The 15,207-nt window shown below is 38.9% G+C and overlaps 1 protein-coding gene across 1 annotated transcript in view; it reads left to right on the top strand.

Moving 5' to 3' along the window:
• Positions 1-15,207, top strand: part of LOC5578571 — a 185,967-nt gene that overhangs the window by 159,404 nt on the left and 11,356 nt on the right. The window lies entirely within an intron of this gene.

Below are 15,207 nucleotides of genomic sequence, written 5' to 3'. Positions count from 1 at the left end.
GGTAACATTTCGTATTTGTTGACAATTCCTGAAATTAAACGTCACTCATTGTGTTCTACTCGTTGAAAGGGCCAATGCAGAAAAATACAGACTACACTGAGAAAAGAATTACAGTTAGAAATAAAATAGCGGAGATTCAAATTGAATACACAACGCCACTAAATTTATGCAGACTAAGGCGCCGTCCACATATTACGTAACGCTCTAGGGGGAGGGGGAGTAGGCTCAAACACAATTTTTTTTTCATGCAAAGACCGTTGCGGAGGGGGAATGGTCGAAAATTGTACATATTAGCGTTATGTCATAAATGGACACTGTCTTATTTTATTTTAATTTATTTTATCGAATAAATTTTGTATTCAATCTCACTATGGCAGCATTTCGGCTTTAAAAATTGCCATCCCAGGTAACAATTTGAAGCTGTTCAAACGCTTCTATAACTAATTCAATTCAGCCTTTGTTTGAACAAAAGCTGTTCATAGCCTGCATACACTGTTGTACAGCTGTTAAACATCTAATTCTGGCGATTTTATTCAGCCTTAAGCTTAATTGAAGCTTCATGGAAAGCTGAATAAAGGTCTATCATGCGCTTATTCAACCTCCTTTCAATAACGATAATTCTATTTTTAGAACAGATGGCAGCCTTCGAAAGCTTAACAATCGCTTATTCATCCATTATTCAATGATAAACCAAAAAAATGTTAAAATATTTACAGGTTCATAGCTTTGGATTTTATAAACGCAACTTACAATTTCAAATACATAGGGAGATGTGTGCTGGAATTTAAAGATGAAGATTAGTAAATATTAACAATTGAGAATTGAACTGGGATCCATCGATTTATAACCACTTACCTTGACAGCTGCTCCACATGAGACTGTGTGAGCATTATTAAAAGCAAGGTAATAACTTATTGGCTTGTCTGAATAAGGGCTATGTTAAAGGTTGAATTGAGGCTGGAGAAGGCAAAAACACTAAAGTTAGTGTTTTGTTTGTTGTGATTTTTGTTCTGAAATTGAATTCTCGATAATCTACAATTACTGCTGTTTAATTGTTGTCAATGAAACTTGGTAATTATTACGATTCTGTACAATTAATTACAAATGTGACGAAAAATCTTCATGAGCGAGTGTATTGTTCTATCTTGTTGTTGCTCAAGCTCATGGATGCCAAATTCAGGTGTTTTTCTTTTTCGACAAACACTAGGCCCATGTGTGTTTACGGCATGTCCGCTACGGGATGTGAAAATTTGTTGGTCGGTGAGTTCGATGAAACAGTTTTTAAATCATTAATTTAGTGTTTTAGCAAAACGTTGGTGTGTATATTTTTGTCAACTTGCAGCTGGACACTTTCTACAATGGCTGTTGATTTGATTAAAGCTTTAAATAACCTTTAATCAATATCATTCAGGATGGCTGAACAAAGGTTAAAATTGTAGATGGAAAAAAGCTTGTTCAACTTGATATTCAGCTTTGAGAAAACTGCTGAATAAGAGTGTTTAATAAGCTTTTCTTCAAATTGTTGTTCAGCTATCACGGTGTTCAGCCTTGTACACCATTAATCAGCAATTGTTCAGCAAATACTCTTGCTGTTCAGCTTTCATTGTTACTTGGGATGTCATGGTAATAAACTTGCAGCAGGTGCGAATCCAACCTAGAAGTTGCAACGTGACGTCATAGTTAATTGATTCATAATATTGTGCTCTGCAAGAAAAATCCACGGAACGCGATTATCGGATTACTTGAATTTCAGAGTTGCGTTTGAATGAGTTACATGCATGCTCCTATTTGCTACTCGCACATGCGCTACAGTCTATTAGGTATATTTTTCAAAAGTTCTCAAAACCAAAAATTCGTGTACTTTTCTGAATTTGAATCATATTAGTAGAGAAACTTCGAAGTCTGAGCCAAAAATATTAAAATTTAGAGGTGCAAGCGTCTTGGAGGTGAATTTTCAAGTTATAAAAAATGGCCTTCAGTGAAGTCACCATAACTTCGGGAATTTCAGCACCATTACCTTAAAAATTATTTTTTTTGAAAACTTTGTAGAGCATCAAATTTGTGTAAAATCAAAACTAGTTTTAATAAAAAAGTAGTTTACTCAATTTTTTTTTATTTTACTAAAAAAATATCTTTGTTTGACCATAACTTCATGAATACTCAACCGATTCCAAATCTTTTTGCATGGTTTTTAAGCTTATTTAATTGTGTTCAAACTTTTCATACACCGCATTTTACTGTTTTGACCAAGTTATTCAACATTTCAATTTTTATCATTTAAAAAATATTCTTAAAGCTGAAACTGGTTTTCCTTATTTGTTAAACCTTTGAAAAGGACTTGGCAACATTTTTTAAATAATTTTGAAACAATGATATATTTGCACATGTTAAAAAATACACTATTCAACTTGTAATTCAAACAAAATGCTTTAGAAACATAACTTTTATATGAAACATGTAATATTAGGCAAAAAAACTTAGATAATCCAAAGAAATTCGATTTTTTTTTTTTAAAAATCATGTTTTTGGGTACTTTTTGTTACAAAACTAAGCAAGGTCATTGCTTCGATTCCAGGTTGCCGCGAAAACTATTTTTGTTTTCAAATTTCGGTTCCATGACGTAAATTTATGAATTTCAATCCAATTTCTTGTGGCGAATTTTCATATGGGATTCCTATGTTTATCGATAGTTCGTTTTCCTGAGTGTAGTTTGTTTGGCCCAATGTCACCTTCTCGAAGGGGTGAATTTGGGCCAATTTTCAAATGATTCCTATTTAAAGGAAAATAATCAGATTTCAATTATTTGTTCAGCATTTGCAACGTATTCTCATATTTAACCGAACATATCAAGTCAAATTGCGAAAGTTATTTAAAAATAAATGAGTACTTACGCATTTTTGGCCAAATCTCACCCCCAACGATGGTACTTGCATAGTTGTTTTCATTTTTTTTAATGTCAAGAATTTCACCGTGAATTGAACTATTCACTGACAAGCTGAATGGCTCGATATGGTTTTGGTCTGTAAAGGTTGCTGCTCTTGAACGCTCTATCACCAAGTTATTACCGAGAGAATGAATGGTATTACCACAGACAAACAGATGTCACACTCTCATCATTGGCCATCGACAACCTTTTTAGCGGTCGGTTCAAAAATATGGTAGGTGGCCCATCCACCACCCGCAGCGCTCGCATCGTTTTTGTTCATGTTTGACGTTTGCACACTACCGCCATCTGTTGGCCCATCGGTCAAACACACCGATTTTAGCATTGGGCGTACATGTCCTCGTGACTATGATTATGATCGACATTTGTTCTAAGTGTTACGTCTGTTTGTCTGTGGTATTACAGTCCAACCACACTTTACGACCGTTTTTTACCGACGGTTCGTTTTACGACCACTTTTTAACGACCGAAATTTAGATTAACGACCGTTTTTATAAATGACCAATATCTTACTAAGTATTCAAAATAGAGGATCATGATGTTCAGCAAAATTGTTCAGTAGTTCAAGGGCAAGCACCACCATCACTGAATTACGGAATTCTACCACTAGGTGATGCTAGTGAGCATGAAACATTTGTTTTGCGGTTATCTTAGGATCCTGGCCACTTAGAAATATGGCGCCTTCTGCAAAGTTGTTCAGTAGCTCAAGGACTATCATTATAAAAGCTATGAGATTTTACCTTGTGATTTGAAGCATAAAAATTAAGTATTTTCGAGTATTGCTTTATAGACCAATCAAAAGTTTAATTGTGCATAAGTGATCGGTGCGTAGATTTCGTGGAAAAATTGGCATTGGAGCGGAGAATTGGACCTTTCGAAGTGGTGAGTTTTTCCTAAGCTGTTCTTGTGTTGTTCTGTTCGGAGTTTTGTTTGATCTTTCGACCTTGACACTTGCTTTTGCCGGGGTGAGCGACGAGGGCAGGATCAAACATGTCGCGCGTTGGTCTCGTAAGTGAAAAAGTGGTGTGATCGGTGAGTTCGGTTGGAGTAACTGAAAAAGTGCCGCGATCGGTTAGTTCTGTTTGATCCTTCGACCTTGACGATTGCTCCTGGGCAGTGCGTCAAGAAAGCCCGAACAGTTTTTTTTTCTTTTTTATTCTTTTTGAGTCGCGCGCTTATTTTTTTTTTCCTGAGTGCTTTTTTATAGCCGAGCAAACGAGTGAAGCCGAAAGTGGATTGTGGCTGCTCAGTCAAGGATAACGGATCAATTGGTGAGCTCGTTTCATGCTACTATTTCTAATCTATAAAATATGTATGACTGCACATTCAATCGTTACAATGGTGGGATGTAAATATGATTTTTCAACAAACTATGGATGGTTCGTCACTGTGAGTGTCGACACAAACTCTGATTCATGATTTATTTATGTTTAACATTTTTTTTTCAGAACACCTCTTATATACCTTTATTTTTGTAATTAAAAAAACTTTGAATGGTTCGACACTACAAGTGTAGACTTGCGAAAGGTTCACTTTATTCAACAAACTTTGGATGGTTCGCCACTGTAAGTGTCGTCGTAAGAATAAGAGTGTTCTATGATGTCCCAGCCAATCGAGTTTTTTGTTTCTTTTCAAATGAGTAAAATATAATAACACATGCTTTCGTCCTGACAGTTGTAGGAATGTTACATTTAGGTATTTGTCCAACAAACTTTGAATGGTTCGTCACCTCAAGTGTCGGCATAATTTTCCTCTACATAGAAATTGTTCATATCAAATGAAATTATTATATTTACGTATAAGCATGTATATATCTCACAAATCATTGTTTATCATGGTCTAATCGTTTATCAAAGTGAATCCTATGACCCAACGATCCTCCCCATTAACAAACATCCCTCCCAGTAACCTTTGTGGAGATGCAGAGGCAAACACGGTCTCCAAAAAGCAAAGGTTACACACTAACATTCCTTCCCCCAATCCCACCTGACTGCAAGGACGTGGCCGGCGCCGTTATTGACCCTGTATAAATAGAGGCACTGAATTATGCACACTGAAGAAGATTATGGCCAATCCCAGCCGAACTTCTAGTTGATTCTTTGTGCATTTTCACTGACTTCGGTCAATCACGGAATAGCAACCATTGATATGTGTAGTCAGTCTAAGCTAAGCTAAGCTAAGCTAAGCTAAGCTAGCTAAGCTGTTCTTGTGTTGTTCTGTTCGGCAGCTCACGAATGCCGATGATTTCGTAAGCATTTATTTCATTTAATAATAAAACCCATGTTATATAATATTTTTGTCAAGAATGTGATTTATATGGAAGATTATAGTTCAAGGAACATGTTGAGAACATTGAAGGTAACCCTTGTTCCGTAGATAAATTCTAACAAGGACGATAAGTTAGTGTTGCCGAAAATACCCTCAGGGTGCCGAAGCCATCATTTACCCTATATATAAATAAAAATGGAGTCGTACGTATGTCACGAAATGGCTCGAGAACGGGTCAACAGATTGACGCAAGTTTTTCACTGTTACCCTCCACAAGGGATGCGACGTGTTCGTGCGAGGAAAAAGTTCAGGAAAGTCTCCGGAATAATGGGGAAAACGGGAGAAGACTAAGGTGTCATTTTGTATGGGGGATTTCTTTACGTTTTGCAACAGCCTACTTGATGGCAAGACGAAGTTTGCCGGGACCACTAGTTCTTTATATATTTGATATAGTACGTCTTCAGTTGAAAAAAAAACTCTACAGGTATCAGGCCTAAACTAAAAAACATTACAGATGCGACATTTAAAAACATTTTTGGATTGGCAAAGTCATGTAGGTGAGCTATTTCATCAAATTTACGAAAACAGCGATCAAGCAGATTATCCTTACCGAAATTTTTGCGATACCTGGGCAGCCACAGAGCATAATGTCGCCGAGCGAACGTGACGAAACGAAGGAATTTCGCTGAACATTACTAGAGAACCTATGTACAAATGAGAAATTATCTCTTCTCTCACTCTGTTCCGATTATAACAGTGGAATACTGAAGCTTTTGAGAAGTTTTTCTCTATAGATCGAAATGCAATTTCCTTGAATAGCGTTTCATACAAAAAAAAAACAGAAAAGGTTAATGTGACTCAGTTATAAAATTAAAGAGAAAATTAACAAAGAGAGGTCCATTAATCGAACGATGCACGCGGTAATTATTTAACGTTTTAGTGGTGCCTTGGTATTTATGTGACCATGGAAACCAGTGAATTGGGCACCGCTCAAACGTCAAATTAGTGAACTCGTGCATCGGTCCATGTTAAATGTAGAGATAGTCGGGTTTCAGTTTTTTCAAACCCGGACCCGACCCGAACCAGACCAGCCCAAAATTGAAAAGCGAACCCGGACCCGACCCGAAAACCGAAATTATTTGCAAGAAAATACCCGAGCAAAACCCGAGTTCTTAAAGATGATAAATTCATCGTTTCTGATGCATAGGGAAGCTTTCAGGTTGTTACTCTTTTCACGATTGTCATCAAACCCGACCCAAACCCGACTCAACCCGACTTTTTTTCAAGCCCAAACCCGACCGTATCCAATAATTTTATAGCTTTCAAATCCGACCCGAACCCGTACCTGAAAAATTTTACATAAAAACCTGAAACCCGACCATCTCTATTAAATAGGTGTTTTTGAAACGTTGCGCGAGAAATTTATTCGTTGGAGAAGTTGAGGGCAATTCAAGTTGCCATACAGCACATCAAATGAACCAATGCACGAGTTCATTTTTTAAGGTTTTAGTGGTGCCGTGTTATTTATACATAACACGGCACCACTCAAACGTCAAATTAATGAACTCGTGCATCGGGCCATACGCTCAGAAAGTATCCTTCTCGAAGTAAGCGTCTCCAGGGATATAAGTTGGCATCTTTGCTCATACGGCGGTAGACGCAACGAGTCATTCTATGGAAGCCTCCTGCTGCAAATCCTAAGAATTTCTTCGGAACCAGTTCAATCCAGTTTGCTTAGGGGGGTCTGTAGCCTAGAGGTTACGCTTTCGCTTCATAAGCGGAAGGTCATGGGTTCGATTCCCAGCCCCTCCACAAAAAACCCGTCCAGCCACCAGAAGACGCCTTACGGAGGACCGTGCTTTGGGGAGCACATCCATCCTCCGTCAGTATCAGATGGTGACTGAGACAAACTGACCCTCTTCGCAGGCAGCTAGCCTCATTAACAGCAGAGCTCTCTAAAAATAGATCTGTATCGGTTATGAAGCTACAGATCAACTGATTCCGGCACAGTAGTGGCCACGAGCACAGAGTGCCTTAAAAAAAAATCCAGTTTGCTTGAAATGGCATGATAGGGAGACCAGACTTGGACTGCGTACTCCAAAATGCTGCCTACTAACGAAAAATACAGAGCTTTTAGCGAATGAACATCTTCGAAGTCTGCAGCGTTGCGTAGAACAAATCCGATAAGACAGAAGCTTTGGCGTTTTTTGTAGACCATTCTTCTAACCGCGTACATCTGATTGAAAAACGACGCCAAAGTCCATTTTACGACATGTTGTGGATCAGCTGATCGCTCATATCATGAATGAAATTTTGACAGGTGGCGGTGTCGTAACGTGTGACAGTAATGTTGTCGTTTTGTAAAATGGACTATCTAACTCAGAGATTAGGCGCCGTCCACAAATTCCGTAACGCTCTAGGGGGAGGGGAAGAGTAGGCTCAAGCGTTACGGCTCATTCAAAAATTTGAATTTTACCATATGGTCGAAAATTGACCATTTTAGCGTTACGTAATAAATGGATTGTGCCTTACAATCCTGTACAGTTTTAGATCGTCAGCATACATGAGTTTACTCCACTCGAGATAGGTGCACAGGTCATTGACAGAAATTATGAAAATCAGTGGCCCAATGTAACTACTTTGAGGCGCACCCTATGTCGTGTCGATTCTGACTTGTGGCATCCCATTTTACGAACGATGTTCTTTCCGATAGATAAAAACGTAGCGATCAAGTTTCTTCAATGCCGATTCATGCAGAACTTTGTCGAATGCTTTCGAAAAATCGATATAGATCGAGTCGATTCATAAACGTTTTTCCAAGCTACTACCCGGGTAGAGGTGAATAACAAAATAATGGTAAAATAAGTACATATTTTGCAAAAAATTGGTTTACCATTATTATGTTATTGATATATGACTTTAAATATCTCATTAATAGCAAAACATACAATCATAGCAAAATTTGTCATTGGTATGTTATACTTGAAATTAATGTAATAACTAATCAATAACAAAATATACTGTCATGGTAAAATTTGTTATTTGTGCAAAAATACTAAAAACAAACATTAAATATCTAAAGAATAACAAACATCGCCATCACAGTAAAATATGTCATTATTTTGATATTTGAAAACTTTATTTAAATAATTCATGAGAACAAACCAATATCAAATTTTGCCATAATAGCTTTTTTTTACTATTCGTATGATGTTCATTGAAGATTTGAAAAGCAATTTATTTTGCAGGAAAGCAAAAAGTTTATTTTTCAATCATGCTAAATTTAGATATTAAAGATATTAATTACCATTATTTTGATCTACTCGTGAATAGCTTATTTTGCCATTATTTTGTTATCAATATCTTAATAATAACATATTTTGTTATTTACTGTTGCCCATACTTTTGCTCTTATTTTGTTATTACAATGGCAAAATATGCTATTATTTAGTTTTTATGCCATACAAACTTAGTTATTATTTTTGCTATTTTATCTCTTATTTCAAACAAACAAAGAACAAATTTTGCTATTCAAACATTCTATTTTAATGGTAAATTTAGTTATTCTTTTGCTATTTTCCTCTTTTCGGGTATTCAGCGTGCTTATATATGACAGAAGATTCTTCACATACAATGAATCGTAGACAATCGACTCCAGAATTTTCGATAAATGGCACGAAATGGAGATTCCTCTGTAATGGATGTTTCCTGTCTTATGGATCGGTGTAACGGCGGCAGATTTCCACGTGCTAGGGAAGGCTCCCTCCACGATGGACTTGTTGAAATACAAGACAATGAGTCAAAAAGGTGAGCCAACTCATCCATCATTTTTTGACTGCTGAGTTGCGTGATTGACAACTCACCCATGAAAAATCTCAAGCGTGAGTTATGAGAAATTGAATTTTTCACAACACTGCTTATGATGAATCGTATAATCTTCCTATTCGTAGGCGCCATGAGTCGTCCTCCGGTAACGACAAAATAAAGGTGAGTACGTCCTCGCTAGGAAGCCAATCCTAGTACGCGCTCAAATTGGCTGGTCTTATTACCGGTGAAATCTTTCCGCTGAGCTGTGAGTTTCTCCCCTAGGTTTAACAACACCTGCTCCGAATTCGACCCGGCTTTGGCGTGCACCGTTCGAACGTCCATAGCTAATTTCGCCATCTCTGCTGCTGTATCCGCCTAGTGGTTTTCTAACAGTGCTACAGCTGCTTTCGGGAACTCGTTGTCCCAATTTTTGGCGTTCAGATTCTTGATGAACTGAGCCTGACCTGGAGAGCACGTCCACCCGAAGGTTGCTGCATCCATTACGAACATCTCCGGAGATTGCGACAGATCCGGGCTTCGAAGGAAACATTTCGCAGAACGATCATCTCCCACCACCGCTACTGCACAACTGCGTCCCACATCATGCGGATCTTTTTTCAGGTTTACGTGGATCGATAACAACTTCCAACGGCGAAAACCAGGTCCACATGGAATCAAACTCCTCAATTTCTTGCTTTGATGTTTTGTGTGCATATCCTTTTTGTTGGTAGTCTGCAATTTGGGCATTCAAATTCGCTAGCAGTTCGGGATTAGATTACAGTTGGCGGCGCAGCCTCCAATGTACGTGGCACCACAATTCCCAGACTATTCTCCGTGAAGAAACTTTCCACCAGCTCATGGATTCCCTTTAAATCCTCACACTCGCAAATGTGTAACAACGGCGGTTCATTCACCTTCGCTAGATCTCCTAAGCAGCCGAATACAGTCCGACCTGATTTCGTTTTCGTAGCGACTGGTTCTCGTACACCGCGCTCCCTTTTTCACAATGAAAGAGTATCCCTATGAGGATCTTTAGAACCGCTTGCTTGTAGTCCTGGATCGGAAGTTCTTCCTAATATGGATACTGTCTTGCCAGTTCGCTGTACTGAAGAGTCTATGTCGGTAGAGGCAAACCTTTCACAGTGCGAAATTTGTTCAACACAATCTTAGTACCACTCGATGAACCAGAGATTTGCAAACTTACTTGCTGTGAAGCGGCTTCTCGGCGAAACGTATTATGCCATTTGGAACAACCTCCAACTGTGCGGCACTAAGCAAATTTCACACAGAAGATGCGTATTGGCTTATATTCAGCGATCCCCTACAGCTAATGTCTTAAATCTAAGACAGTATCTGATGCTGGGCTTCAAGCTCTGACAAATATACACAGATAAAAATATTTAAATTTCGATGTAGCGTAAACAGAAGAGTATAGTAAAAGTAAATCAAATTCATCTATTGTTACAGCATCACATTTATCCTTCGGGCTGTCGCGCTGTTGTACAACAGTTGTGATTTATATGCTATCATTTTGCAACAATAGTCGATAGATATCGACACCAAACCAAAATGTATACCTCAAGAATCTTCTTCAGAACAATACTCGACAGTTTTTATTTACAGTATGGCCCTTTATAATAAGGTAAAATCAACAAATGTACATGGAAGTCGCATAATAATGAACGCACTACACAGAAAGAAAAATCCATGTAAATTTCAGCGTAGAATCATGCACATAAAAGGAATGCCAGTTTTGTCGCAAATTTACATGACACATCGTGTAAAATTACATCAACATTATGTAAATTAATGCGAATGATCGTGTAACCGATTAGAGCTTATGCTAGATTACACGATGTTTAGCGGAAACTTACATGATATTATTGTAATTTAACACGATATGACGTGTAAATTTGTGACATATCTGGCATTTCCTTCATGTGCATGATTTAACGATGAAATTTACATGGATTTTTCTTTCTGTGTATGTACGGTTTGAGGAAACCACAGTTTGAAATCGTTATATCTTAAAATCCAGATAATATAGAAACTTGAGGTCTTTATTAAAGTTTTTCTGGAGGTGAAGCGCTATCTGATGGTACCTCATTTAATTCGAAATTCGACCGCTAGGTGGCACTAGTGGGCATGGAAGTTTAACTTTTGTTTTGCAGATATTTCAGGATTCTGACTATTTAGAAGGATGTCGTCTTCGGCAAAGTTGTTTAGGAGGTTGAGGACTATCATGTTGCGAGCTAGTTGATTAAAATTTTGCCACTAGGCAGCGCTAGTGAGCATGCCTTGTGCAAAATCACGCCGCCTAGTGGCAAAATCACGAATTTCTTGGCTATAATAATAATAACCCTTAAGCTACTGAACAATTTTGCCGAAGACGTCATCTTTCTAAGTGGTCAGACTCCTGGGATATTCGCAAAACCAAGGGTATTGTACAAAGTACAACGCGCGACTACTCGCGTTACAAAAACTCGCGCGACGACCGAAAGGTTAATTTTCAACTAAAGATGCTTAAATGTAACATTATCGTGTAAATTTGAAGTGCATTCGATTGAAAGATAAGCGACTTGTAGTTGGCAAGGGCCCAGATAGCCGTAGCGGTAAACGCGCAGCTATTCAGCAAGACCAAGCTCAGGGTTTGTCGAGTCGAGGGTTTGAATCCCACCGGTCGAGGATCTTTTCGGGTTGGAAACTCTCTCGACTTCCCAGGGCATAGAGTATCTTCGTACCTGCCACACGATAAACACATGCAAAAATGATCATTGGCATAGTAAGCTCTCAGTTAATAACTGTGGAAGTGCTCATAAGAACACTAAGCTGAGAAGCAGGCTCTGTCCCAGTGGGGACGTAACGCCAGAAAGAAGAAAAAGAAGTTGACATTTCGAATTATTTTGATGCTCCAAATATGTGCATGAAAATAAACAAAAAATTACAATATTTTTTTAGCTGTGTAGCACGGTCTTGCCTTATCGCCTACTAGGTTACCTCCAACGATCCCTGACTTACGAATATCTGGTGCAGGATACGTGTCCTTCCCTTGGGACGTTGCCTATCGCTTTGGTTGTCTCGGTGAGCATCTTGGTCGCTGAACTGCCTAACATCGCTGGCTGCTGAAGCTTCTTCTTCTTTCTGGCATTACGTCCCAACTGGGACAAAGCCTGCTTCTCAGTTATCGCCATCATAGAGTCGCTGAAGGTACCCAGATCTACGAATCCAGCATGCTGCTAGTGGAGTGCCCAGTCTAAATTGATATTGGCCAGCTGCTTCTCTACTAGCTCTTACAGCAACGATGGATTCATCAGATGGGCCTGCTGGTTCACTCTTTCAGAAAATCTACATTTTTCACAGTGATGCCGAAGTTAACCAATGTTTCCAACCGTTCTACCTGCAGTGCTGGGACATTCCGCACCTTGTGTAACATGGTCTGCAGCAGTCAATCGGGGTTTCTGAAAAGCATCTCTAGTGTTGCCATGACTTGAGGGACAGACGTAGGCAACAGTAAACTGCTTCGAATAGACTCCAGCACGCTGTCCATTGAGACACCTCTGCAGCCTCATGAGGAACAGGGTTCGATACAAAATACTGAACAGGATTCGATTTAGTATCCAGAATTCTGGACAGGTTTCTGAACACGATACCAACGAAATCCTTAATAGGATTCGATACAAAATCCTGGTCATAATTCGAATAGAATTCTAAACAGGATTCGAACGAAATGTAAAAAGGATTCAAACGGAATCCTGAACAGGATTCGAACAGAATCATGAACAGGGCTCAAGTATTATTTAAATCATTCCTCCAAATTTCTCCAAACGAATACAGTCAGAGAAATCAGCAATTCTTCTTTTAACATTGCTTACACGTTATGAAACAATAAACTTCGTGCTCAGCTTGGATTCGAACCCACAACTCTACTATGCTAGATAAACGCTTTGCCAACTAGACTACAAAGCCACTTGATGGCTAAATATCTCAGAAGGATTGTAAATTCAAAACTCGTTACCTTCTGAGTCATTCAGTTATCATGTGGCTCATTTGTTTAGTTGGTAATGTGCTCATCTAGCATGCAACAGACATGGGTTCGAATCCCATCTGAGAACTTGGATTTTTCGGTCCCTTACTCATAAATTGTTTACCTACACACCAAATTTTATATCAACGATCCAGCAATTTCGTTTGCTGAAAGTAGTTCAGCAATACACCATTTTACTGATGTACACTACCCGCCATAAATATGGAATCACTAAATCTAGTATTGCAACACCTCAATTGAATATTGCATCACCCCAAAAAGTTTAGCATGACGCAATATCTTGGAAACCTTACTTTCTAGAAAGCTGCGGTCTTCAACAAAGTTGTTCAGAAGCCTTACGGCGTTCATCAGCTGAAATTTTTAATGCGCCATTTTGCCGCTACGTGGCGCTAGTGTGCATGTAATTTGGTCATATTTTAGACGGCTCATGAATGAAATGTTAAGAATCGATCTTCTCAAGACCCCCCCCCCCTACCTGATGAAAAAACCTGGCTACGCCAATGGTCATCGACCCCTTAGGGACCGTTCAAATATTACGTAACGCAACAGGGGAGGGAGGGGGTCCTAAATAGTGTTACGGTTCAAAGAAATATTTAAAATTTTCTATACAAAAGTTGTTACGTGGAGGTGAAAGGGGGTCTAAAGTTGACAAATTTTGCGTTACGTAATTTTTTAATGAACTCGTAAAAGCCCATGCAAGTTCTTGACGCGGTTCACAAGCAATCATTAACACGTAGAAATTTAAAACTACAAATGAACTTAAACACTTCACTTTTTGCAAAAAAAAAAAAAATAAAATACTAAAATCACTAAGGTGAGCAAATACCTTTAAACTCGAGTGCTCGACACTGAAGAAGTCTGTAAGTCGCAGACGAAATAGGCCTATCTGTCAAGATAAGCAACACATATTAGAGTAGAGGGGCCCACATAGCCGTAGCGGTAAACGCGCAGCTATTCAGCATGACCATGCTGAGGGTCGTGGGTTCGAATCCCGCTGATCGAGGATCTTTTCGTAAAGGAAATTTTCTCGATTCCCAGGGCATAGAGTATCTTCGTACCTGCCACACGATTATACACATGCAAAAATGGTCAATCGGCAAAGAAAGCTCTCAGTTAATAACTGTGGAAGTGCTCATAAGAACACTAATCTGAGAAGCAGGCTTTGTCCCAGTTGGGACGTAACGCCAGAAAGAAGAAGATTAGAGTTTAAAGGTATTTGCTCACCTTAGTGATTTTAGTATTTTATTTTTTTTTTGCAAAAAGTGAAGTGTTAAAGTTTATTTGTAGTTTTAAACATACTCTAATAATCCCTCCCAAAGTTTAATATAAAAAACGTAGAAATTTGACTTAAGTTCGGCAGGAACTTCTTCAACTTTTTAAAAACTTTAATTCTAATTTACAACCACTTTATTCACTACACTATACCTCTACCACCGGTAGTTGTTCAGACGCCTTCAGGAAAAAAGAGAGCGAGCCACGCGGTCACTACCTTTTTATAATATAAATCTGCTGACTCGGCGGTTGACACCATCCATGCATGTAAGTATCGCCATCCATCCGGTGTGTCAGTGTATGCGAATGACTACGTTTCGCTAACGGCTCCCCTTCTAGTTAGAAGCCGTCCTCGGCTTCCTCTATTGCTGCGGGATAAGCGGTATGCTTCTCGACTCAGGATGCGCCTCGGTTGAACAACTGCTATTTTCCTTGGTTCCTTCTCGCATGTTCGGTGCAAAGACTGTTTTGAAAATGAAAAGCTTGAAGACTATGGTTATGATTGTACCCAGTATGAAGACCAGTAACGTTGTTGCTGAAGCCGAAACTATCCACCCAAAGATGTTTAGTTTCCAATGTATATTTTCCGTTGTTAGGTTGAGGTGATCTATATGGTTCCGATGCTCTAAATGTAGTTCCTGTAAATGTTCCAACGGGATATGGTTTATCACATTGGTCGGATTTACCTTGATTGTGGTAACCGGTGTGAACGGTTGTATTTCCAGGTTAGTACTTGTGTACTCCTCATCGTCCAGGTTTAACGTACAGTTTGAATGCTGAATGAGGTATGATCCACTAAGGAATCGGGTGGTTGAACAGTTGGACCTCAGGGTGATGTAGTCTCCGTGAATAACAATATTGCCATCGTTAA

The sequence above is a fragment of the Aedes aegypti genome, chromosome 1, assembly GCF_002204515.2.
Source record: "Aedes aegypti strain LVP_AGWG chromosome 1, AaegL5.0 Primary Assembly, whole genome shotgun sequence".
In the NCBI taxonomy this organism is placed as follows: Eukaryota; Metazoa; Arthropoda; class Insecta; order Diptera; family Culicidae; genus Aedes; species Aedes aegypti.
Note: the sequence above shows the minus strand (reverse complement) of the source record. Positions and strands in the feature narration are given on the sequence as shown.